Here is a 26,274-nt window from a genome sequence, read left to right as displayed (position 1 = left end):
GCTACCCTTCGCGAAAAACTTACTGATTATGTTGATACTGCGTCTCGAGAGGTGAAGTTTCGAGGTAAATACTTCAATGCCTGTAGATACGGGGAGGGTGAGAGGCCTGGGCGGGCTTTGGCGAATACCATCAGATAGCCTTGGTTCTCCAATTATGTGTTGGATGTGGTGGACGGTGACGGAAATAGACACAGAGACAGCCTCAGCATACTCAACGTCTTTGTTAAATATTACAAAGACTTGTACAGCTCGCTATGCTCTTCACCCCCAGATTTTGCTCCCTACTTGCAAGATATAGCTCTTGGCTGGCTGGGAGATTCTCAGCGTGAATTCCTAGCGGCACCCTTTGAAGACGATGAAATACGCGAGGCCATAATGCAAATAGCGTCAGGAAAGGCTCCAGGCTCAGACGGCCTGCCCATCGATTTTTACAAAGCATATATAGATCAATTACTCCCCGTACTGAAGGAGGTTTTTCTTGAGGCCCAGAAGGCGCAGACTCTGCCTGCAACGATGAGGGAAGCGTTGATCACGTCGTTACTAAAACCCAGCAAGCCGGCAGATCAATGCGAATCTTATAGTCCGCTATCCCTTATCAATACAGACACAAAAATTCTGGCCAAGTTACTGGCCAACCGTCTGCGCCTTCTTATGGATAAGCTGGTGCTCCCAGACCAGTCTGGGTTTATCCCAGGAAGAGCCACCTCCCATAATCTCAGAACGCTGTTTTCCATTTTACAGGCAGTTGACCAGAGACTGCACTTGGCAGCAGTGTTCCTAGACGCCTCCAAGGCCTTTGATTCTGTGGAATGGGACTACCTCTTCACCATCTTGCAGAATATGGGCCTACCAGTAGGTTTCGTTTCGTGGATTCGTTAACTAAGACCCTAGCAGTGGGGGCAGTGTATAGTAAACGGTCATACCTCCTCCTCCTTTTCTTTATCCCGTGGTACACGACAGGGGTGTCCGCTGTCTCCCCTCCTGTTCGCCTTAATCATGGAACCCCTAGCAGCGAAAATTCGACAACATTACAATCATCTGGGCCTTCGGTGCTTGTTACGACCGATTCTCATTTCGCTATATGCGGATGATGTCACTTTGTATGTTAAAGACCCGCACCACAATATTAACTCCCTACCGCGGGAATTTATTAAATTCGGATGTTATTCTGGTATTCGTATAAATTGGACCAAGTCACTGATATTTCCTTTGACTAACGCTGTTTCCCCCTTTGATACGGATTATCCACTCAAATGGTGTGATACCGATGTTAAATATTTAGATATCCGTGTATTGGCAGATCGTGAGGAGTTAATGAGAACAAACTATGGGTGTGCAATGGAACACATCACGAATTGCATTACTCTGTGGATCGCCCTTCCACTGTCCATGGCCGGACGGGTGTCCCTTATAAAAATGGTGATCCTCCCTAAATTTTTATACCTTTTCATTAATATTCCTTATGATCCTGGATGCCATTTTTTCGCCTCGTTGTGTTCGGAACTGATACGCCTGGTCTGGGGGGGCAAGCAGCCACGTAAACAATGGGATATCCTCATGAGGCCCTATTCCCAAGGAGGTTTTGACATTCCCAACTTCGAACTGTACTAAATCTGCGCTCAGGCCCACTATGCTCATTATTGGTTCCACCAGCCTCGATATACCCCCCATGTAGCTACAGACCATTGGCTAGCTGACCCCGTCCCGCTGAATGGTGTTCTCCTGGCCGGCGTTTCCCCTCGGGTGTGCTGTCCCTCCTCAGTGGACTAAACGATTATGGCCTGGTCCCGTATCTGTGACCATATGCACGCCCCTTCCTTATACTCCCCCCTCCTTCCACTCACGTATCATCCAGATATCTCCCTGCTACAGGAGGGCATCTTTAGGAAGGTAGCACGCACAAGGAAGCTCCATTTTGGGGAGACCTGTATATTAATGGTACATTCCGCACACTCCCACAACTGTGCTCTGATCCACCGCCGTCCGCCATGGAAACATTTTTTTACGCTCGACTCCGGCATGGCATTCAGGCTTGCACCCCGTCTTACCCTTCTGAGCCTGCGACACTGGTCCCTCTACATCATGTTCTACGGGCACCCTCTGTGTCACACCTGGTGTCCACTCTTTACCATGATAGTGATGTAGAGTATCCTCCGAGTGCAGCGCGAGCTAAATGGGCGCTGGAATTGAAACAAGATATTACTGACGAACAATGGCTGTTTAGTAGCAAGCAGACAGAGCATATTTCCCCTAGCAGCAGGCTTCGGCTGATTCATTATAGGTTTTTGCACCGTAGCTACCACACCCCAGTTAAGCTTCATAAATTTGGGTTGCGGGACACGAATAGATGCGAAAGGTGTGGGATGGAAAATGCGGACTTCCTGCATGTGGCTTGGGAATTCTCGGAAGTCCACACCTATTGAAGCCAGGTTCTTGAGGCTTTGGATGCTATGGTCCTAATACCCGTACCCAGATCCCCCTGGTGGCCCTCCTGGGGTATACTGAGCATATTCCTGCTCCACGTCGTAAATTTGTTTCCTTTAGCCTAGCTATCGCTAAGCGGAGAATAGCCTGTAGGGGGGGGGAAGAGGCATGGCACCCAAATTTAAGGACTGGCTTTCTGATATGATCTTTTGGCAAGATCAACTTTACACATACGCTGAACTACTTCCACGCTCTACCCGCCCGCGTGACATCTGGGGCCCGCTACAGGCATACTTATTGCAACATCCCATTAGTGACACACACACACTATAGGATATTTGCTGGCTTCCCAATTTACGGTACTTCGCTGGACACTCTGTCGCTGCCGGGAGGAGAACGCACTGGGCTACGGCTGCCTCCTGCACTTCTGTGTCCCGCATTTGTCAATCGCCCCCTTCATCTCCCCTCAAACGTAGGTACACTGATGCAATTTGCGCGCATGTACTGGGTATGTAATGATGGACCACTTCTTCTTGCTATATATAGGCTCATGGCTGCTCCTTCCTAATTGGTTACTTGTCCCTGTAAATGTGCTAGAATCCTGTTTGAAGGCCTCACGGCATCGTGTTACGCTGCATAGTGTGGGGTAATTCTCATATGTTAGCGTTTATTGTAATTTCCTGACTTTGATATGTTTATATGCATGCTATACCTCTAACCCATGGTGAGCATATTTGCTGTAGCCGGCCTTGTAGTGGATGGGAGTCCTCAGGCGTCTACAGTGGCTGCTGCATGATGTGAATATACACTGTGAAGGTGCTGCGGCGCTAACGGTCCCGCTTTACATTGTCTTCCAAATGACCTTCTGCAAATGTGGACATGTTCATTTAAGTTTCATTAAGTTCTGTTTGAAGGCCTCAAAGCTCTGAGCCATGATGTGGGGTATATGTAATTCTTCTGTGTTTTCGCTTTGCGATCCTTGTCATTGCTGTAATGTAATGTCTGCCCTCAAAAAATCAATAAATCAAATAAAAAAAAAAAAACTATAACTCGTGCCCTAAGCTAACTATAACTTGCACCCTGCACTGCTAATTACCCCACATATTACGTCACTCACGACATGCTCTATGACGTTACTGATACCATCACTGCAACATCTGAAATGACATCATTTGATAACAATGTTGTGCTTGCTGGGAGCTTGACTCAGTTACCTTCGGACATGAAAAAAACTGTTAAGTGTAACTTACAGTTGAAATGATTGGCCAGTAATTTGAACCCAATAAACAGGCAGCAGAATACTCTGAAACTATGCATTTCATGAGTGTGCACTATATATGCAGAAGACAAAGTACTAATATGTGAAAGGGAATGGAAGATTTGGGTAAGTTCTGAACTGCAAGTTCCACAATTCTAGGAGACTTTGGGGATTGTAATTGGCGTGTTATGTAATTAATCATTACAAGGGTTAGAAACCGTAAATTGACTTAGAATGTAATCTGGTATGTATGATTTAGTTGAAAGGATAGCGTCCGCCATCATTGAGCTGTAGCATTTATTCTGTTTTGCGATTAAAGAAACTACGCCTTTTTCTGACTGGACTTTTGAAAGTCATTAATAACTTACATATGACAGCAGGATTCTATAGTGTGAATTGAGCACGACTCCTCTACAGGCTAGCAAGCTCACAAAAGGAGAGTCACAACCCTCTCAATTCTAAACTGTGGACGAGGCGGAAGCTCTATTTAAAGCACTCCAGAGAGGTTTAAATAGTTAGTCCTTGAGAACGGCATATTGGACACCGTAGATTCATTTTTCAAATACAGGGATGAACTGGCTATCAATGAACAATATAGGGCTATGTTTGAAGTAAACCCAGGTGTAGACTAGTAAAAAAGGCACTGTCCCGTTCGGGCAAGTGATGTTTGTAAGGAGATGTGAATTAATAGTGGTCTATGTTGGTGTGCTTTCATTATTTTTCCAAGACGGCGCAGCAGCACTGACGTTTACCTTGAGGGATAAAAATACCTTCCTCTGCTAATATTACTTGAATAATGACATTTTAAATTAAACATATCCTGAAGAAATATAGCTGAACCGAACCTGATTTCTCATCAGAGACATTGAAACTACTACTACATGAATGTGTCAAAGTAATGGATGGATTCAATTGTATTTGCAGAATTAAAACCATACATAAAACTGAGCACGGAAAAGATAGCTACGAAGAAATATGAAAGTCTTATTCACCCAGGAGCAAGCAAGGAAACACGAAGATCAAATTAATGCCCATTACCAAGTGAATGTACAAAGGAACAGCAATGAAAATCAAATAGGACTGCAATACAGACCATGTGTGTTTATGGGGTGAGTGTCAGAGGCCAAGAGATCAAGGTATTGACATTATGCAAGAATATAGACATTTGGTAAAGTGCCAAAAGTGGCAGTCTCTCAGGATTCGACCAACACGTATTGAGGAGAATGACTAAATAATTCACTGGAGAATTAGGACGGTGAAGAACATTGTAACCAATATTTTTTTACCAGGTTCTTATATCTCTGTGTCTTGTAAACAATATTGAAATGTTGGCAATATGTATATTGACTTTGAACTAGACTAACACCTGAAATCAGTGATTTGCAGTTCAAATGTACATGTCTGTAAGATGGCCATTCTAGTACAGTAATACAGATGGCAGCACTCACCTATGACGCACAAGTTCTGGTTCACGCACTAAGGGGGTGATTAGATGGCGGGCGGACTTAAGTCCGCCCCCCATCCCCGGAGTGTTGGGACTGGCCGCCAGACATGCGGCGGTCCCACACCGTGAATCAGGATGCGACCGCCACCCTGACTAACGCATTACGCAGTTTAGCATTGCCAGGTTGTGCATTTCCATGCACAACGTGGTAGGCACCGCATGGTACCTGCCACCTTGTGCAAGAAAATGGAGGGGGGGTACCATGAATACCCCCCCAAGCCCCTCCATCCCCCGGGGGCCCGCAACGGGCCCCCATAGCAAATCCCCGCCAGCCTTTCCATGGCAACGATGCCGCCATGGTAAGGCCTTTGCATCCCAGCATCCTAATATGGGAGGCAGTGCCTGCTAGGCACCGCCACCATATTAGTGGCCCAAGTCCGCCCGGCCGGCAATCGTAATGATTGCCAACCAGCAGAAAAGTGGCAGAAGGACTTTCCGTCCAACGCGTTACCCACCGCCATTGTAATCTGGCGGTGGGTAAATCAGGATAGGAAGCAAAGGATTAAATGAAAAAAGTGAGTTCAATAGTGAAAGATGCAAGAACACTGTAATCAGGCTAAATCTATAAAAAGTGATGTGTGTAAGTACAAACTAGATATTTGGAGTCCTATTAAAGGTAGTTTGGAATACATAAAGTAGTATTCCTGCAGCTTTCTTTTACATAATCTTACATGACTTTGTGAATTGGCATTAAAACATCTAAAATTGGAATACTCACAGATTATTCATATACGTTTAGTAAAACTAGAAAGGTCTGTCCCCTGATTGTACTTTCATTGATAGGGATTTAGACGTTTTGGGCAATTCACAAAGGCATGCGAGAGTACTCTACTTGCCATACTCATTAAAAAGCCTTTGGGAATTGGCCTCTTGGGGAGAAATAAAAAGTGAGGTAAAACTGTGCAGGAGAATAGTGTTAGTGTTGCTCAAAGGAATACATTACTACATTTTATGGATCACTATTATTCTGACATATGCTGAAAGCCGTTTTCAAATGGAGAAGAAAGCCTTTAAATGTTTGAAACATCTAAACTAGCATTTCACTTCTCATATATTCCAGAATTAAATGCAAGAAATACACGACCACATGAAAACAAAGTTGTGGCAATTCTCAGCTACTCCGAAAGTGCACAGTAACAGCATCTTCCAATGACCATTGTCTGCAAAAATAGGTGCAAGATGTCATTTTTTCACAGGCCAGCTAGATAATGAAGCACCTGGTAACTGCAATAGTACTGATGAAGCACACACAAAGACGCACAAGCCATACACTCTTCTGAGCATAAACCTACCAGGCACATTTAAAGAAAGGGAAGCCACATGCAGGCAGTGATCTGCGGCGACCATCAGATTAAGAGGTACCCGAGCACATACATTAATTGACATTCAGGCACTCATGAACACAGAACAGCAGACACAGATATCCAGGAATAAATGCCATACTGGTATAGGCAGGCCAACGCACATATGTAGTCACAAACATTCACACATCTTTGTAATATCCAGCTTTCAACCTATGGGCATAAAGGGAACAGACCTTCAGTAGACGACACTGTTTCTTATCATCAAACAAGCATTGTTCCTAACGCTATTTATGTTTCCATCCCACAGAATTTCCAATAAACTGCCCCAAGAATCCTCACCGGGACCCATCTTATTCAACACCTAGATTGCACTGGTAGTGCAATTGACTACATATTTTGGCTCTAAGTTTTATACTCAGGAGGATGTCACGGACAATGTACTAAGTTTTAAGAAGCCACAAAGAATACCTCAGACGTCTTTTGTGTGTGCACTAGAGTCATTGTCATATGTATTCCTCATATGGGCAAGGACACACCGTATTTCCCACAGGGATCTTGTAATGACCCCCCCAGGGGAGCTACACCTTGATATGGGCCAGATTGCCATCTTTCTCACTCACCGTTGTTAATTGTTATGGTCCAAACACTGATGACCCCTCCTTCTTTGATGGACTATGGGAACAGATAGTAGATGTTGGTTCCACGTACATTCTCTGGGGTGGGGACTTCAATTTGGCTCTTAATGCAGAACTGGATAAGTTACATGGCTCCTCCACCTGCCACTGTGTAGCCGCCCCACAGGTTTGTGGCATTATGATAGAAGATGAGGTGCAGGATGCCTGGTGCACATTGCACCCACAGATGTAAGCAGGGGCCTTCCACTCAGGAGTTGGTCTAGATTGGGATTCTGTTTTTATCGTAAGGGCTGGGGTTGCTGATACGGGGAATTAACGCACACCTACTCAGATCACTCCCCGGTCCTCCTGGAGCTGAGCCCCACAATGACTTCTTCGCCATATGAAATGCGGCAGTTCTTTCCACTGTTGCTATTGGAGGCTTCAATTAGAGACTTCTTTGACAGAAACAAGCTGCATACTGTTTGGGAAGCCTTTAAAGTTACAGTGCGGGAGGCTATGCCTGGTTAAGAGTGGTGGTGTGTTACAGGTACTTAGAATTAAGCTTAAGAACATAGAGGATGACATCAAGTCTGTAAAGGCCTGGCAGGGGACGCAAAGATATTCTGAGGTGCCCAGGAAGATTAGGGCAGCCCAGTTTGACTTCCTATAAACTGCACAACTACAATATTTATATTGGGGTAAATGTGCTCAGGAGAGAACAAATGGCGAAGGAGAGCGGCCGGGGCATGCAATGGTGTCCATGACTCGCAAACCCTGATTTACAAATACTGTTTTTGAGATGAAGGATGGAGACAGCGCATTGGTGCGAGATATGCCCGACATATTATGAGTGTATCCCTCATTTTATAGTACCCTATACACTTCAACAAGGACGCAAGGGGCTGATGTAAGATGCCTATCTAGAGGACATTGCGCTGGGGTGGATGAGAAGCGCACAAAGGGAATTCCTGGCAGTAGATATAGAAGAGAATGAGATACGGGAACCTATAAAGCAGTAACAGTTTGGTAATGCCCCTGGCCTGGACCGCCTACCTGTGGATTTTATAAAGCTTACATCGGCATCCTCACTCCACTGCTGAATGCGATTTATCGTGAAGCAAAACAAGATGGCATACTGCTGCAATCTATGCGAGAGGCCATAATTATCACCCTATTGTCACCTGATAAAAAAACTGCTGACACCTGCGATTCCTAACAGCCTGATGCTAATCAACTGCAACACTGTGATACTAGCCATGATCCTGGCGAAACGCCATAGTGTCCTAATGATGTTTCTGTTATCGGCCAGGCGAATCGGGGTTCATCCCTGAGCAGACCACGTCCCACAACTTGCGCACTCTGTTCGTACTGCTGCATGATAGAGACTCAGATTTATCCGCAGTTGCAGTCGTTCTTGATGTCACTAATGCTTTCGATTAGCTGGGTTGGTATTACCTAAAGGCTGTGCTTCAGCGTATGGGATTCCCCCCAGCGTTTGTCATGGATTCTCCTACTTTACTCCCACTCAGCAGCCAAGGTCCAGATCAACGGATCGTGTACGACAACATTTTTCCTCACCCGAGGAACGCCGCAGGGGTGTCCACTGTAACCCTTGCTGTTTGCACAGGCGATGGAACCGCTGGCTGACAAGCTACGACAACATCACCGTCAACATGCAAGGAGATATCCCACTAGACACATTTTAGTATCGCTCTACGCGGATTACATCACAATGTATCGCAGAGACCACTGGGATAGTCTGAATGCTGTGCTCCATGAGTTTTGGGGCTTTGGTGGATTGTTGGCATCCAGATAAAGTGGGAGAAATCTAATATTTTCCTTCTAACTGCGGCTACCCAGAGATTCCAATCAGATTTCTCACTAAAGTGGTGGGACTCAAGTCTTAGATAGTTGGGCATAGAGGTGTCTACAACTAAAGACAAACTTATACATGCAAACTATGCACTGTTCAATGTGACAGACAGTATCACCCACTGGCTCTCATTGCCCATATCCAAGGGGGGAAGGATTTCCCTAACAAAAATGGTCATATTGCCTAAGTTTTTGTACCCGTTTCCTCATATATTTTACTCACCGGCCTAACATTTCGTTTAAGTGCTCAGGACACAGATGATTCGCTTGGCCTGGGTGGGCAAACAACTGCGTATAAAAAGGGATCTGCTCACTCAACCCGGGACGGGGGCTTTGAAGCTCCAGACATGAAGCTTTCTCACCTGTGCACACAGGCTCACCGCGCCATCTACTGGTATAAGCCTGCCATTTACATGCCACACGTGGCCATTGCACAGCGTTACATGACCCGATCCCTTCTACCACTTACCTGGGGTCCCAGCTGTCTATCACTGCACCCTCTGACTCTACTGTTGCCTGCAAGAGCTTCACGGGCTAGATTTCTATATGCAGTCCACTAGGTGGGAGCATAATGGGAGACCTCACACAGTAAGAGTTGGCTCCAGCTTCACTCTAAAGGGCAGCAGCAACTTCTGGGTATTCTGAACTTCAAGAACACAGTAGGCTTTTCTTCCTGGATACTCTGTTCTCCTGCATGGCCAGGCACTCTCCATGCCACCCTGATCAAGCGGGCAATCAATCTAGGTGCTACGCAGACCTTCAGCTTCTCAAGCATGTCGTGCAGATTGGGGTCCTCTTATCTCTAGGAAACAGGCTGCTATAAGGACACCAGGCCTGGTCATGCAGCAGTCCTTTAAGTTCTCCACAGCGCACGTCCTTCCTTGGTCAACAAAGTGGCCTGGTTTGGATTCCACTTGTATGCACATTTCCCAAAGAGAAGATGTAAATCTCTTTCAGAACTGGCTTGGACTGGTTCTCTTTCAAATGTAACTTTCTGGCTGTTCCTCAGACACAGTATTTGTAAGGAGCTGGTTCTCATAGAAAGTAGTAATAGGGCTGACTCAAAGCAGGTGTATCTAAATGCACGATTAAATGTGAGATCTTTGAACCAGTCTTTTGCCAGCTTTCCTGAGACAGTAATAAGGGACAGACAAAAGTACTTGCTTCCCTTCAACAACCAAAATTATAATTCCAATCCTCACTCACACTGTCTACCAAATAGCAGTGCTATGGAATAACCAAACGGCAACGTACTGAAGTACCAACAAGAGAGTATACAATTACAGTTTGCAGATCTCACTCTTTTCTCTTCATTCAAGTAAATATAGCATTTGCATCTTTAAAGCCAAACCTAACAGGAAGGGAAGACTAGATTTTCTAGTGGACCAAAAAGAGGAAAATACACCTTTAATAGGAAAAAGAGCAGAATAATGGATGACTTCCTTATCACAATCCATCCACTGGCAGTAGGTAATGAGGATTTCACCTGTCGACACATAACAGAATTAATCACAATGCTTTCTGCAGAGCAAACTCACAAAGACTAGGATTAAATCCTGGAAGGAAAAGGTCTTCAATGAGCTGACTGCAGTATCAACAGTAATCACGAGGACGGGTAGAGAAAGAATGCCATCATGACATCAAAACCCAGTTTGGACCCATCATCAAATTCAGCCTTCAACTGCACATGGTGGTAATCATGCGAACGGTAGAAGATCCCTTAACTAGAAACTGGCAGAGCATATATTCTCCAGGCATGACAATTAAAAGAGGACAAAGGCTAAGTATCAATTCCTAATAATCCAACCAAGGAGTGGCACACAGGCAGACCAGAAGTGGAATCTTCTGAGAAAGATGACACACGAACCTCAAAAATGTTGGCCTCAATAATTATCTGACCAAGATGGTAAGCAAACATCAGGAAATAAACATGTCTGTGCTTTTCAAAGGATGTGCTGCATTAGCTCTACCAAACTGAGAATCTCTGGCGAGATCCGTGATAGGGTGGTTCCTAAAAAAACGAGTGTCACAATCCAGTCTACGTCACTAATATTCATTTGGCAGGTTGCAAACTGCCACTCTGACTGGCGGCTCATCAAAGAGATGGTGGATTGAAAGGGTCACCAGACCACCATTTCCATGACTGACTTCTAATTAAGAAAACTTTTTTGCAGCAGCAGTTCATTTTCCTTGCATTAAACAGTGATGCTTACATTCTTTTTATTTATTTTTAAGTTTCTTTGAGTGTTGGTGGTGGTCACTCAAGCCTACTCTCCCTGAAACTGCACAATCCCATTTACAGGAAACAACCAAATTTCTGCGGAAAGACTCACAGTGCTATTTAGGCAAGACAACAACATTGAGCTCAAGGTGCAAGTAATATTCAACCAAGACAAGGCATCCTCCACCACAAGCACTAAGGAATTAGCTGCTTCAGGAGAACAGCTGTAGCTTGGAGATGTCTGCAAGATTACCACAATGGCTGGCTGGAATGGTAGCCTAACCAATGTAATGCAAATTATTAACCAAATGACAGCTATTAAATAGCTAAACTTGTGCTTTCATGTGCATATCTGATTAATGACCAGATCATTTCAAGCATCCCTGCATCTAAAGCCAATTCCATGCCAATGTAGACTAACATCAATGCTTCAATCGGACCTGTGGCCCCAAGGCGGGAGTCCAGTAAGAATCAAAACATGGAGATGTGGCCCTGTTGAAGCCATCGAGCTCGGGAACATTTCCTCCTAGTCTGTCAATGGCGGACTGTCAGGGTTTTACGTGCGGGGGTCGAAAGCAAAAAGCAAAAAAAAATGAAAATAGCCCTTCACTTTTTGTAATCTTTGTACGTGAAGACTATCCAAAATCTAAATGTCGAAGGGTGTTCTGATAGTTTGATGTACTGGAATGCAAGAGGATGCATACCTGGTTGATGGTATACCCCACAAACAGAGATGTCTATGAAAAGGCAATGGGTTATGGCAGTAAAGAGACAGGTAATTACTAAAAGATTGTCTGTGTCCTACCTCGAGAGAAAATCATGCCCACCAAACACAGATCACACAGAGGTCCTTTCAGTAAACACATAACCTACTGAGCTATCGTGTCAGGAAGGGAATACATGCTCTACAGGTTATACCTGGTTGTCTGTAACAACAGGGCCGAGATCTCTGACTAGAATTTAAACCTGTCCCTTATGAAGTGCAAACTGCAGCAATAATATTGGCCACCTGAGCTACCTAGTTAGTTCTGGAATATGAGATCTGCTGGACACACTAATCTATGCAGGAAGTGCCTTACTCTACTGAGCTGCCCTACCAGGTGATAGGGTTGTACAGCACATCCAGTCAGTAATGTAGCACTGTGGGCCCAAGGAAGGCAGAGTGAAATCTCTGGGATCGCTGCACATTTCTCCCTTCTAAGGTTAATAAAATTAGTTCTACTAAATTGGGTCATTATAACACCTATCATTACAAGCTATAAAAACGCAAGATACTGGTACACGTGGATTTATGTGCCTACTGATGAATGCATTTTATGGAAAAGAGTCCTGGAAAGGGGCTTATCAAGAAGTCTGGATTTTGTTTTAAATGAAGGTGGAAACCCACATACTGTTTAAAACCAATCAATCAATCAGGGGAATTGTAAGCACGCTACTCACCCGTGGGAGGTCTCAAGGCGCTGGGAGGAGAGGGGATTTGCATCTCCGTTCAGTCAAAGAACCAGGTCTTGAGAGTCTTCCTGAAGATGTTCAGGGAGCTCGTTCCATGTCTTGTAGGAAAAAGCTCTTCCACTTGTCCTGGCTTTGCGGATACATGGGATTTCGGCAAAGGCGAGGTCAGCGGGTCAGAGGTTTCTCTTAGGTACGTGGAAAGAGATCCTCTTATTGAGGTATTGGGGTCCAGCGTTGTGGAGGCATTTGTAGGCTTGGGTGAGTATCCTGAAAGTGACTCTCTTCTCTACGGGGAGCCAGTGGAGGTTGTGCAGGTGTTGGGTGATGAGTTCAAGTCGAGGGATGCCGAGGACGAGTCTGGCTGTAGTGTTCTGTATGGTCTGGAGTTTGTGGATTGGAGACTTGTTGATACCGACGTAGAGGGTGTTTCGGTAGTCCAGTCTGCTGGTTATGAGTGTGTGGGTGACGGTCTTCCTTGATCCAGGGGGGATCCATTTAAAGGTCTTTCGGAGGATGCGGAGGGTGTTGAAGCAGCTGGAGGCGATGGCGTTGACCTGTCGGGTCATGGAGAGGGGGAGTCGAGTATGATGTCGAGGTTTCAGGCATGGTCCGTGGGGGTGGGAGGGCTGCCGAGGACGGTGGGCCACCAGGTGTTGTCCCATGTGGAAGGGGAGGGTCCGAGGACAAGGACTTCTATTTTCTCTGGGTTGAGCTTCAGGCAGCTGCTGCTCATCCAGGATGCGATGTCCTTCATTCCTTCCTGGAAGTTGAGTCTGGTGGTGGTGGGGTCCTTGGTGTGGGAGAGGATGAGCTGGGTGTCGTCGGCGTAGGATACTATGCTGAGTCCGTGCTGTCGGACGATGGCGGCGAGGGGGGCCATGTAGATGTAGAAGAGCGTGGGGCTGAGTGATGATCCTTGGGGCACTCCCCAGTTAATTTCCGTGTGTTTATGGTCCTCAACCTCTTCCTCTACACCCGATTCAGCCTGGGAGGAATTTCAATTACGATGGAATAATTTAGGTAATTCGGGGTTACTCTCTGATGCAGAATTAGCAATAATTATCCAATTACACCCGCTCACGTAATTAAGAGTAATGTGAGGAAAATAATCCTACCACTAGAGCACATTTAGCAAGTATGGCCAGCTTCTCGTACTGTCATGATTCCCCTGAGGCAAGCGCTAGCAGCGACCCACAGACTTCCGCACTCCGAGACGCCCGGAACTACAGTCCCCAGAGGGCATAGCGCGTCTCGCGAGAAGACGCGCTTGATGCTTAAGACAGGAAGTCTCCAACCTCCAGTTGTCGGAAATTCCCGTGGTGTGATCACGTCCCCGTCCGATTCTTGTTCTACAGTCCGTGGCCTGTGCTGTACGGTAAGGGTGCTTGCACCAAATATTCGTTTGAACCTTCCGTAGTCGAGCGGCTGCTCCTACGAAGGACTACGTTAGAAATCCAGAGGATTTGTCCGGCCTGCGTTTTCGGCAGGCGGAGCGAGAGAGAGAGCCTCTCCCCGGATCTTTGTTCGGCCAGCATTGTCGGCCGGCGGGGTGGTGGCTTCACGACTGAGCTTACAGGGTCCATTGGCAATCATAGAGCTCCGAGGAAGCTCGCAAGTGTGGGGCCCTATCATCGATACTTGTCCTGCTCATCTCCATACAGATTACAGTGTGAAGTGAACACGAAGGGAGAGTGTGGTGACTGCGTGCAGAGGATTACAGTGATGGGTGCAGTACTGTGGTGTATTGTCTAACTGTTTGTTCCTGTGACTCTATCTTAACAGGGGTTATCGCGAGTGGTAGAGGGCTGCACTCTACCCCTGTGAAGTGCGGTGGAGTCAATAGGAGGGTAGGTGCCAGATCACGCTACAGAGCCTAACAGGTCAGAGTAGGCGGTTAGCATAGGGGCTGATCCTTGTTCGTTTTGTCATTGTTACAGCCCAACATCCCGCCTCAAGCATTGTCAGCCCACCTCTCAACCTGCCTTCAATCTTACGTTACCTATGTCATGTTATGAATGGATGTTATTTTCCTTTACAGGTATAAGGGCCATGGGCAATACCAAATGCGGTACACAGTCTTAAGTGTTGTATATGTTGAGGTGATTCTTACTGGTGTGTGCTCTGTTCTTTTCTCATTTCAGATCTCCCTCCCCGGTGTTCCCTTCCTTTCCTTCCCTCGCTTGATCCTTCCGCTGACCTGCGCTGTAATAGCATTCAGGCTTAGTTAGATCAAGAGGTGGACCCCTCATTCTTCAACCCGCTCCTGAGGACCGGTCGGCATAACACGTGCTCACTATTCGTGTCTGTTGCATTTCGAGCTATTTCTTAGTGCAAAATGCATTCTAGAATCCATTTTGGGCACAACGGTACATATTTTGCGCTAAGAAAGAAGCACCAGACAGGCAGGGAGTAAGTTGGGGGGAAAACCTACCCAAGGGCACATTTAGCGAGGGTGAGCAGCTATTCATGTTTTTTGCATTGAGCTGCATTTTTAGGGCAAAATGCATCCTTATATCCATTTTGGAAGCGAGATGGCATTTTTGAGCTAAGTAACTAGAGCTAAATGCAGAATTACTCTTCTTGCAGAATTCTGCGTGTTCCCACCGAATTTTGGGTAATTCTGCACGGTTACCCTACACAGGATTACACGACTTATGCGCACCTCAACGCCTAACCCCACGTTATCCTTTCTTCTACTCCTGAAGGAGCAAGGGGAGTGGTGCCCACCAGTAATGCAGCATGGAGGGCTTGCTAAGCAGAGCCTGCTAGACATTGAGGGGCCAGAGACTACATTTGCCACCACAACCTTTTGGGAAAATGGGGTGTCACAGCTGGCCAGATTTCTTGATTGGAGAAAGAGGCAAAACTGTGTTACCTAGGGCAGTTATCAATCAAGAGAAAAGCACACTCGCAGCTTAGGTTTCTGGCTTGGGGACATGTATTGACCCAACGCTGTTTAGCCACGGCCTGGAGGACTGCAGAACTCCCATTGCCTGTAATCTGGGTCAAGGCGGAGGCCTCCCTCAGGGGTATGGGTACGAAGCTGTGGAGGGTGTGGGGGCCGCATCTGCTGTACGAGTACTTGAGACAGAAAGTGGATCGCAGCGATCTGAGCCCAGGGATTCAGCGTTGGTTTGGTGGTGGTACACGACCTACTTAGATTACTGGATGATGGTTCAGTGGTGCCTCATAGGGATGTTTTATTATCCCTTTATGTGTTGCCCCGTGCAGATAAATGCTCCAGCTTTTCTGTAGAACTGACAATCTGCCTGTTCTGTTCGCGCCGGAGTGACAACTAAGGCCCCCCTGCTGCCAGGCGTCAGCCTGCCACGAAGGCTAAATGCAGAAGCCGCGACTCCGAAAGCACTCTGCAGCTTCTTGGTTTAATGAGAACACCTGCTGCAAGGACATCCCCGCCTTCCGGCACGAGGCAGGAAGGAACCATTTCCAGGAAGCACGTTTGTGAACAAGGGAGAAATGAAGCGTTGAGGGGCAGCTGAGCATCTGCAATAACCAGGTTGCCAAGGCACTTTCTATCGATTTAGCCCAGGACAAGAGACGCTTGAAGGTCCGGGAGAAGTAGAGCTAAAGTTCAGTGAACACGAGCAAGCAGGAAAGACTACTAGAAATAAAATGGAGCTCATCATTTCATTGAACAAAAATGCAAATTACAGTTACAACGCAAAATAATACAAGCTGATAGCCCATAGATGCAAAAGCAGAAGTGCTAATGATTAAAGGGAGAGCGACAGAAATCTGATAAAAGGTCTAACAGACTTTTGCCAATCACTGCAGAAAATATGCTGGGATCTGTCTTTTGTATTGACGTGACCAGAGCCTTCCTGACTAACTGCTTTGGATAATGAAGGTGGCAAAAATGCAGTTATGATTTTGCAATCAGGCGATTCTCTCACCAGTGCCAACCAAGATTTACTACGGGGTCTCTGGTGGAAGAGGTGTGGCGCAGGGTCTCTGGTGGAAGAGGTGTGGCGCAGGGCCTCTAGTGGAAGAGGTGTGGCGCAGGGTATCTGGTGGAAGAGGTGTGGCGCAGGGTCTCTGGTGGAAGAGGTGTGGCGCAGGGACTCTAGTGGAAGAGGTGTGACGCAGCGGCCGGGGTGCCTGACTCCGGACCACAGAGTACACGGTTCGATCCCCAGCTCCGGCGGCAGGTTAGCCCAGCACCATGTGACTCTGGGCAATAGCTTGCTTAATCTTCCCGACGGCCCCCAGCGCCGTGACACCTCTCCGGAGGTAGCTGTGCGCTTTACAAATGCTGGTATTTAATTTCTGGTTGTGTAAGTTTCAACATTCTATAGGGGTGCATTAATTTTTGGCATCTCAATCTGGGATATGGATTTTTCTTAAAATCTTGCAATCTTTTCTCGAAAACTTGCCACGTCCTGCCCTGTGGTTTAACCAAATCATTGTCTTATTCAAGATCTTCCCATGATTCGGGTCTAGATATCTTGGGGACATTTATGATCGTAACGTTGATTTCATTGTAAATCATTGATAAAAACTTCCATAGAAGCTCTTAGACTTCAAAATGTTCCATGGGCCTTAGTTATCTTGAAAGGTAAAGATTCGGGCTATCGCATTAAAGGAGTTCTCCGTTTGTCGGCAACCACTTGGATCTGGCAAGACCGATTTGCCCAGTGCTCATGCAAGTCTTCGAAATGACAACATGAGGTATAGTAAAATAGAGCTCTATGCTTGCATTCCTAACCTAGTGTTTGCACAGATGTCCAGCCTGGTTGATTGAAGGAACTTATCCCTTAGTCAAAAGTAGTCTGTTATGACAGAGGATTCCCCAGCCCTTTTTTTTTTTAGGACGACGGGCAAATATCATTTGGATGAAATAAGTCTGGGGTTGAAATCACTCTTATGTGCTTGGACCTATTTTGTGTTTCAGTCTCCAGTGGAGTCTGGCAGTTGGTGTCTTCTCAACACCAACGAGACTCAAGAGGTGGTTCAAAGAGGTACCCCTAGGACCATTTCTCTCTCCATAAGGTATTTTTTTCCTTTTGTTTTTCAGCCTTTAAGAAACGGGTGATGCTGGTGCCTTCATTGGGAGAGCTTATTCTATTTTCATTTTAAGTTCCATGGGAAGCTCTAACGATTCAATAAACACCTCCTACTTTGGAACCATTGGGTAAACCAAAATCCTTGGGGACTTTAGTGCAAGGCACTTCTCCAAGTTTACAGGTAAAGGAAATGTAAGAGAATGAGATTTCCATCACCTCCACTCTCTCAAGCGCACTCTCATGTTCCACCCTTTTTTTCTTTGTTCCCAATTCTATTCCACAATACACTCAAATAACATCATACAGCGGTCCTTCGCTGGAGAAATGAATAAACATGTTGGTATCACCCAAAGTCCACATTCCTGCAACATGCTTGGGCTTGTATATGCCTGTGTACATCATAGATTTGTTTCTTTATTAGGTATATGTTGTACTGAGGTGCAACCTGCTCTTGAACCCTAACATACATTGGCCATTGTACCATTGGCTCATATTATCAGTCAAGGTTTGGACTTCATATTCTGGATACATTGCTCAGGCGCCCTTTTCTTCTTGCCTGTTTTACACTGGGTCCCCTGCAGAAACAGCTCTGGGACATATGCACGTTAGTGGTCAGACCTTGCAGCAGCTGAATAGACGAAAGCTGTAAAGTGGTCCATGATTTTACTTTACTACCTCATCCCTCAATTGAGTGCTCTACTAAGCTGTAAACTATAAAACTTGGAATATGGAATAAAGCTGGTCAACAGCTGCCTCCGCAGATCACCTTCAAATGGCCCTGGACTTCCAAATCCAGTTTCAGGACAATCTTAACAGTTCGCTTTGCAAATCTGGTCACAAACATCACAACAAGAGACATTGAACACAATACAATAGGTTCGAGAGTTGTGGTTGTACTTAAGAGGTATACTTATGAAGACTCCGCTTTAGAGATGAGGTGGTTATTGACTCTGATGCCAAAAACTTATGATTAGGGAGCTGAAGTAGCGGTGCATTTTAAATGGCAAAATTCTAAATTAATTTTGTGCACTTCTTTTCTAGCACATTTGGCCTTGTCAATCCCGTTTGTGTAACAAGTTTTTTTAATGTTGAATTTTTAAATACGTGTGTGTCTGGATTTGTGCCATTGGTGCTGAAGTTTGCCCTAATGTGCTTTAGTTTGCCCTATTATCTTTTGTTTTATGTTTTTTATTTTATTTTAGTTCCCAACGAGGGTTTGCCTGGAAGAATTTTGGCCACAGTATCATTCATCTAATCGAGTAAATCTGGCACTGTGATGATTTAGCTTTAGGTATATGCCAGATGTGTTTTTCCATGTTCTGTTTGTTTTACTGCCTGTAGTTCGAGTGTCTGATACAATTAATTGTACAGAATGTCACAGTTGAAGGAGATGAGGGGTGATAGTTATTCCAGTGAATACGGTAGATAATGTTAACCATAATTGATTCTGGGTTCACAAAATCCTATCTATGCACACACAGCTACTGGAGAAGTCGTGTCCCTCACTGACAGCTGACCTGGTTCGAAATTAATATTAGTTTTGGAACTCCAATCGCCTTAATTAGGACTAGGATCCTTGGTGTAACTTTGAAAGCAGCCATTAGGATGCTCGCATCTAGAGTCAAGATCCCTACAGTATCAGACTCGAATATGATCTATTAATCCTTTTCTTGCTGATCAATGATCATTACTGAGTCCTGGGAAACAAATACACAAAATCAGGTAGCTTATACCTCCCTTCAAGCCTGAGTGTTTTCAAATAGTGGAATGAGGATTTGCAGAACGCGGCATGAACGGCAAGGTATGGCTAACTGTGCGCAGAGTGTGACTGAGAGTGCATTGAAAGTGGTTAAGGCAGTGCAGTGCATGAACTAAATGCCTAGTGTGTGACAAGATGTGTAGGAATCTGCTGGGGGTACATGGTATAAAAAAAAACATTTTTTTTGGAAGGAATGCTGAACAAATCAAACATTTACCCCCAGTCACAGATCTGGGTTTACTCCATCGTTATTTGCTCACTACGCCACCCCAGTTTGGACCTGGCCATATGCAAATCAGTCTCGACCCTGCTTCCAAAACCAAGTAGAACTTCAAATAGTGACTGACTGCAACCATTGACAGCAATACACAGTGCTTTGTTAAAGTGAGTCCTCATGTTATAGGAGAGAAACTTGGACAGGAATATACAAAGGGATGGGTGGAAGAATAGACCCAAGAATTGAACTGGTCAACATTAGGTAGAATACCTTACAAATAAAAATGAAGCACAAAATGTGACCACTCCTTGGGATAATTTGGTCCAGCAGTTCTCAACTAGCCTACCGTATTCACAGTCACAGTGAAGCCGTGTGATACCATAGAGACTTTAAAACTTCAATTAAACATCAAGGATACCACAAGGGGCATAATATACTCTACGCTTTGCACATCTAGCAGACAGACGGGTAGACTGCAACGAGTTGCAAATGTTTTATTAACCTACAGAAGGGAGATGGAAATAAACATACCTAAAAATTGAAAGATCGGTAAACTCTAAAGCAGAGCATAAAGAACTAAACCTGCAGTTCATTTTGAATTAAGCTGTTCCTTTCGTCAATAAAAAGAAATCAGTTAAGACACTGTTTTTTGGAAATGACAGTGATAATAGTTCACAGGAGAACATTAAATATTAGTTACAAATATCCCAAATCATATACAAAGTGCTGTTCAAGAATAAGGCCTTTAAGTACATCAATAATTAGGTTGGATAATAAACTACACTCTTTCCTATGATACACAACTCTACTTGAAAGCCTCCTCTGCTTCAGACACTCTATTACTTTGAACACTGTTTGCACAGCATCCAGACCTGGATGTCCAGAGCCACCCCGAAGCTCAACCCAAGAAAGACAGAATTCCTCTTATTTGCCAATAACAGTAGACAAGATGCAGTACAAACCTGGCTCAATTAAATGAACCTTGATGTCTTAGAGTCCCAACTTTTACAGTATTGCCAAGTCACTTGGATTCACCGTGAACACCAATCTCACCCACAAGGATCACACTGCCAAAAACACAATGATTGCCTGGTACCAGCTCTCTCTTCTATAGAAGGTTTTATTATTTGTTTCAGAAATCAATACTTAAGAAGTGCTGTTCAAGCCCTCTTGCTCTTGTGTCTGGATAGTGGTAATGCCCTACTCCAAGGCCTCCCAGACTCCACACTGGCACACCATAGGGGTATCCTACATCCTGCAGAGGTGTCATATAGAACCTGAAGAAATATGATCACTTCATCCCCATCCTGATGGAACTCCATTGGCTCCTCTTGCCAGCCAGCAGCATTTCCAAAACCAGCGGCATCATTTACAAAGCGGTCATGACCAGCACCTCCGCTTATCTTGCTGACTAGCTCACCATCTCTGGTGGATATCGGCACGCCCGCAGCAAAGACAACATCAAACTGCAGATTAATAAGAATAGACAAGACAGCAGGCCTCTTCCATCTACGCACCCGCATTCGAGAACAACATCCCTATATCCATCAGCGCTGAGTCAATGCTGCTCCAATTTAGGAAAGAGTTGAACACTCACCTATTTAAAGAAAAGCACATTGAAATGCATTAACCATTTACAAACCAGCTTCCTCTACTCTTACTTGTTGATTTTATGCTCGACTTTAACCATGTACAGTGATCCGCTGCCTTTTGGCTAGGTTAACGCTATAGGAATAACATATACACACATACGTGCCAATCTGAGGAAAAAGAGTATTTGTCACGATGATAGCCTAACCAGGGTGACCACTGTTGTTCCATGATGGCTACATCAATGCCATTTTAGAACAGTCCCCTATTTTGATTCTTTCTACATTTATTTCATACTGATATCCTGATAACTGATGCTGGAGCAGGAATCAGTTGCAATAAAACTCAGTTTTCCATCACACACAGGGCTGCTTCCCGCCTCACTTCAGCTAAATAGGTGAATGGACCTTGGCCATTGGATTTAAGAAAAATAGGAGCAAATCATCACACACAGAAATCACAATTTCTATCATAAGTTCAGTCAATAGAGAGCTAATTAAAGTTTTAATGGTTTTATTATTCAAATTTCAGTAGATCATCTTTATTCAAAGTCCTAAGTTTATATTCGTATTAGTGTTAATATTCAATCATTTACAGAAATTGATAAAAAGCAATGGTTAATTCAAGTTATAATACAATTCATTATGCATGTTCCATAAAGGAAGAAATCCCTATTCTAAGAATGGGTGAAAGGGTGCCACAGTAGTTTACGCAGACGACACCCAGATTTGTGTATCAGTTTCGAGAAACTTGGAGGAGGTTGCGGACAGATCCAAATAATGAATGAATGAAGGAATTAATGCCATTGTTAACTGGATGACCACTAACTGCCTCAAGTTAAATTCAGACAAAACAGAGGTTCTTATTTTTGGGAAGGAGACCAGTTTCTGGAGCTTCTCATGATGGTCGCAGGCCCTTGGTTCTCTTCCTGACCCAGTCCAAGATAAAAAAAATTGTAGTCGTTTTTGATGTGTAACTGTCTTTCAGGAAACAAATTAATACATTGACATCTTCTTGTTTCTTGATGCTGAGGTCTCTAAGGAAGGTACTGCCTTTTATTCCATTCAAGCTTAAACAAATCAGTAGTCATTGCGCTTGTCCTGTCCAAGATTGATTATTGTAATGCCCTTTATATGGGAGTTAAACTACTGTCACTCAAAGCTTCAAATGCTGCAGAATGCAGCCACCCGCCTCGTCACAAAACTTCCTGAGCACAAATCAGAGTCTATCGCCATGGTGGAACTTCATTGGCTTCCTGCAAAGAAAAGGGTTGCATTCAAGGCACTCTGCCTGGAACACAAGGCCTTGCACGGTACAGGGCCTGACTATCTTGCAAGTAAATTCAGGTGGTATCAACCAAATAGAAGTCTGAGAACAGCTGCCATGTATTCAGTTTCTGTACCCCAGATAAATAAAGTTTCTTGGGGCAGCTGCAGCTTTGTATAAACCACCTGCCAACTATGGAATAAACTTCCATTACATTTCAAAAGTCAGCTGAATCTTTCCATGTTTCGTAAACAGCTGGGTTCTATCTAAATCTTCTTTTTCTCCACCTATCTTTTGCCACAAATCTTTTTCGGTATTATGACTTCCAGCTAATTCTTGACACAAAGCATTGAAATCCTTTGCTTTATCCCTTTTATTATTCTCTGGGACATTATATATTTCTATATTAACAGGTACTACGCAAGACGTTTTTTCGGCTCTTTCCTGATGAAGGCATGGCTTGTGCCGAAATGCGGGTAGAGAACCACATTCATGTTATAGCCACTGATTGTCTTTCAATTGTATCAGTTTTCTTTGATTATATCAGACCAACATTTTTTGATCTTCATAAAAGACAAGAGATTTGTTAACATACTGGAACGATTTTTGTCTTGTCTTTGTGCTTGTTTCTGTACCTGTTTTTACAGTTTAGAGTGATTTTAGAATTAATGTAGATACAACTGATGTGTGAATGTGAACCATATATTTATAAAGCCTACTCTGAATAAAATTATTTTTGTATTAGTTCTTTTTATGGTGTTGTTGTCCCTTAATGTTTATGCAAAGTGACATTATGTTGAGGTTATATAATATTTAAGTTGCCCTAGGTTTTACACTTTGAGAAAGAAAGGCAATCCAAACACTCCAAAAGAGTGCTAAAGGAAAAAAAGTAGTTCCCTCATTTCAGTAGACGGATACAACTCATCCAATCAAAAGAATAAAAAGAGAAACCGTGTTCCATGGGTTGAATACTGACAAGAATAGCAGTGGCGGCTCTTCTGCTATGGCGGAGGAGTGTCGCCCCACTGCTTTTAAGCTGTGCAACGTAAAGAAAACATAAAATGATAATAACTTTCTATAATTTTAGGTTTCTATGCTTCTTTGCGGACGGGCGGGTGGACGGGACTGCTCTGCTCTCAGAGCCGGGGAGGAGTGGTTTGGCCACTCCTAAGTCCACATGACTGTTTGGCCGGCCCTCTTGGGCCACCCAAAATAGTCAGGCACACTTTCCCTATTCTCCATGTAGGCTGCATTACAGCCTGCGTGGAGAACATGCCCAGGCCCCCATTCCCTAGCTGAGCATCGAACCAGGATGCTCAGAAAAATCACAATGCTGCATTGCAGCGTTGTGATTGTTCAGGGGAGCTTCGCTGCACTTCCTGTTCCCCCGGCGGCAAGGTGTTTATTTAATTCTTTACATTGCGCACAACCCCCACCCCCGTGTGTCCTTCAAGCTCCCCTCACCCACCCTTCCAACTGCGAGCCATGCCGGCCACCTCTGAAGAATAGGGAACATCCAATCATGAGCCAAGGGCTGATGCACAGCCCACTCTCTGTATTGCATTGTTGCCTGTAAACAAGACCCAAACACTATTAGTTTTAATAGTTAAAGTTGTGTACATGACGTTGGATTATTTATGAAATTTACAGTGATAAGTCATGTTATTTGCGTTAACAGGACGCTACATCGATACTAGCCGAATCAAAATTCCAAAGAACAAAAACATTCAAGTAAATGCATGCAAATTATATGCACTAGCATTCCCATAGCCGCCCTTAGCATAATTAAGCAGCTGGGCTGTGTAATGAATGCACGAATTCCAAGCATCTAAATATAGCAGTCAATGCTGATCCATGCGCACCGCCTTCTGCCATTCATTTATTTAATCCAGTGTTGGCTCAGAATGATGTTGTTGAGAAGGCTTCCAATATTTCCCCCATAGTGTATTGGAATTCGTAACTGAGGTGCAATGCAAGAGGTTGGCCAGTGATTTACCTCATGAGTAACTTAGGATGGCTTATTATTCACTGGAGCCCAGATTTACGAAGCCCTTGCGTTGCCACTGTGTCACGTAAGGTGGAGTAAGGGATTCAGTGAGCTTTACTAAGCCACGCAAAACCTGCCTGGAGTAATGCAAGACAACGCAAGTTGCTGCCTTGCACTACTCTGCCCTGGGAAAGTTTTCCCTGGGTGGAGTTTGGGTGTTCCCACGTATCCACTCATGGATTTTGGATCATTCATAGATTTATTAAGACTAGTAAACCTGAAAGGCATCACAATTCTAGGCCTTCCAGGATGAGGCGCAACAAGGAGAAATAGCTTTATTTCTCACCAGTTTTTTCTCTCTATTATGAGCGACACATTCTGCAGCACACATAAAGAAGAGGAAAAGGCCTCAGAAGATTGTTTTTTGTGCAGAAAGGTGTCCCTTCCTGCATAAAAACAATCCTGGGTGTCACCCAGGCACCTTTGCACTATGGCACAAGGGCACCTGCCTTGGCACTAGGCTGATCTCAGGGAGAGATCAAGAATGCATCACATTTTAGTAGATATGGCACATTACTGCCTTCTCCCTGTCACGCAATGCAGTGCAGCAAGTTGTCTTGTTGCCCTCGTTGGTAAATCTGCGTCTGGGTTTTTGCCTCAGCCTAAGTTATGACAATTTTAGTTTTTGTTTTAGCATATCAAACTAAGATACATACAAATGTGCACTTTCTTTACATCCTTACCAGTTTCAGACATGGGGTGACACACTTTGAAGACAGAATGGGAAGCTTGAAGAAACCAGGAGAAGAGATGGCATACAGAGTTGTCAGGATGTAGTAAGTGAACATGAACGTACTTGACAAGAAAGTTACTCCAAAGAAGAGCAGTCAGTCTGGAAGCTCTATGTAACAGGGTCAGTGGATTGGGCCTCTAGTGCATTTTAAACAACAGAACCCTTGTGACCTGATGTCCTTCCACTCACCCCATGGACTGCATGTTGAATGAGAGCTGATGTCCACCTTCATTTATTACTGTGCCTCAAAGCCCACATGAGCTGTAAAAGAAGTAAGCCTGGACGGAGTTGTGCGTGACCAAAAAACTCTGGCGTGCTATGCAGAGTTCCGCAAGCATCAAGCGAGTTACGTCACACCGTTTGCGCGGATTTTTAGCACCGGGTGTTTGTCCTGTGCTGTAAAATAAGCATGAACTGCACCACGTGCAGCACAAGAGGGCGCTGCTTATTTCTGGCACTCAAGTAGATGTTCTACTCGAGCGGCAGCTTCCTCAACACGAACAGAAGATTTCTCAATGCGAACGTTATCGACCATCCGCGACTGCCCACACTGAGAAATCTCACTGGGAGGTGGTCTGGAGTACGATTTTCCTCGCTCGCGAAAAAACACTGCTTCACTGAGTTTTGTGGAACTCCGCACACTACAAGGAGTGCAGAGTGTCAAAAACTCTGCAAACTCCATGAGCAGAGCAGAATTTCACTACCAGGTCTAAAAAGGGTGAGGGTCACACAACAAGCAGACGGATCAGGGTCAGAGCTGCAGTGTCCTGATGCCCTTCCACTCGTTCCATGGCCTGCATGATTAATGAGAGCTGATGCCCACCTACTCATCTCCATTCATTACTGTGCCTCAAAGCCCACCTTAGCTGTGAAAGACACAAGGTCACACAGCAGGGAGAGGTGTTTGGGTCAGAGGTGGAAGTAATGGGCCTCTACAGGCTCTGGTCGAAGTGGGTGGTTTGGGAGGGGCATGAAATGCCCATACA

General features: G+C 44.8%; 1 protein-coding gene across 2 annotated transcripts in view; it reads right to left on the bottom strand.

Annotated features, from left to right (window-relative positions):
- Positions 1–26,274, bottom strand: part of SGSM1 (small G protein signaling modulator 1) — a 1,300,548-nt gene that overhangs the window by 821,314 nt on the left and 452,960 nt on the right. The gene's annotated exons all lie outside the window — the stretch shown is intronic.

This window comes from Triturus cristatus, chromosome 11 (assembly GCF_964204655.1).
Source record: "Triturus cristatus chromosome 11, aTriCri1.1, whole genome shotgun sequence".
Taxonomy (NCBI): domain Eukaryota; kingdom Metazoa; phylum Chordata; class Amphibia; order Caudata; family Salamandridae; genus Triturus; species Triturus cristatus.
Note: the sequence above shows the minus strand (reverse complement) of the source record. Positions and strands in the feature narration are given on the sequence as shown.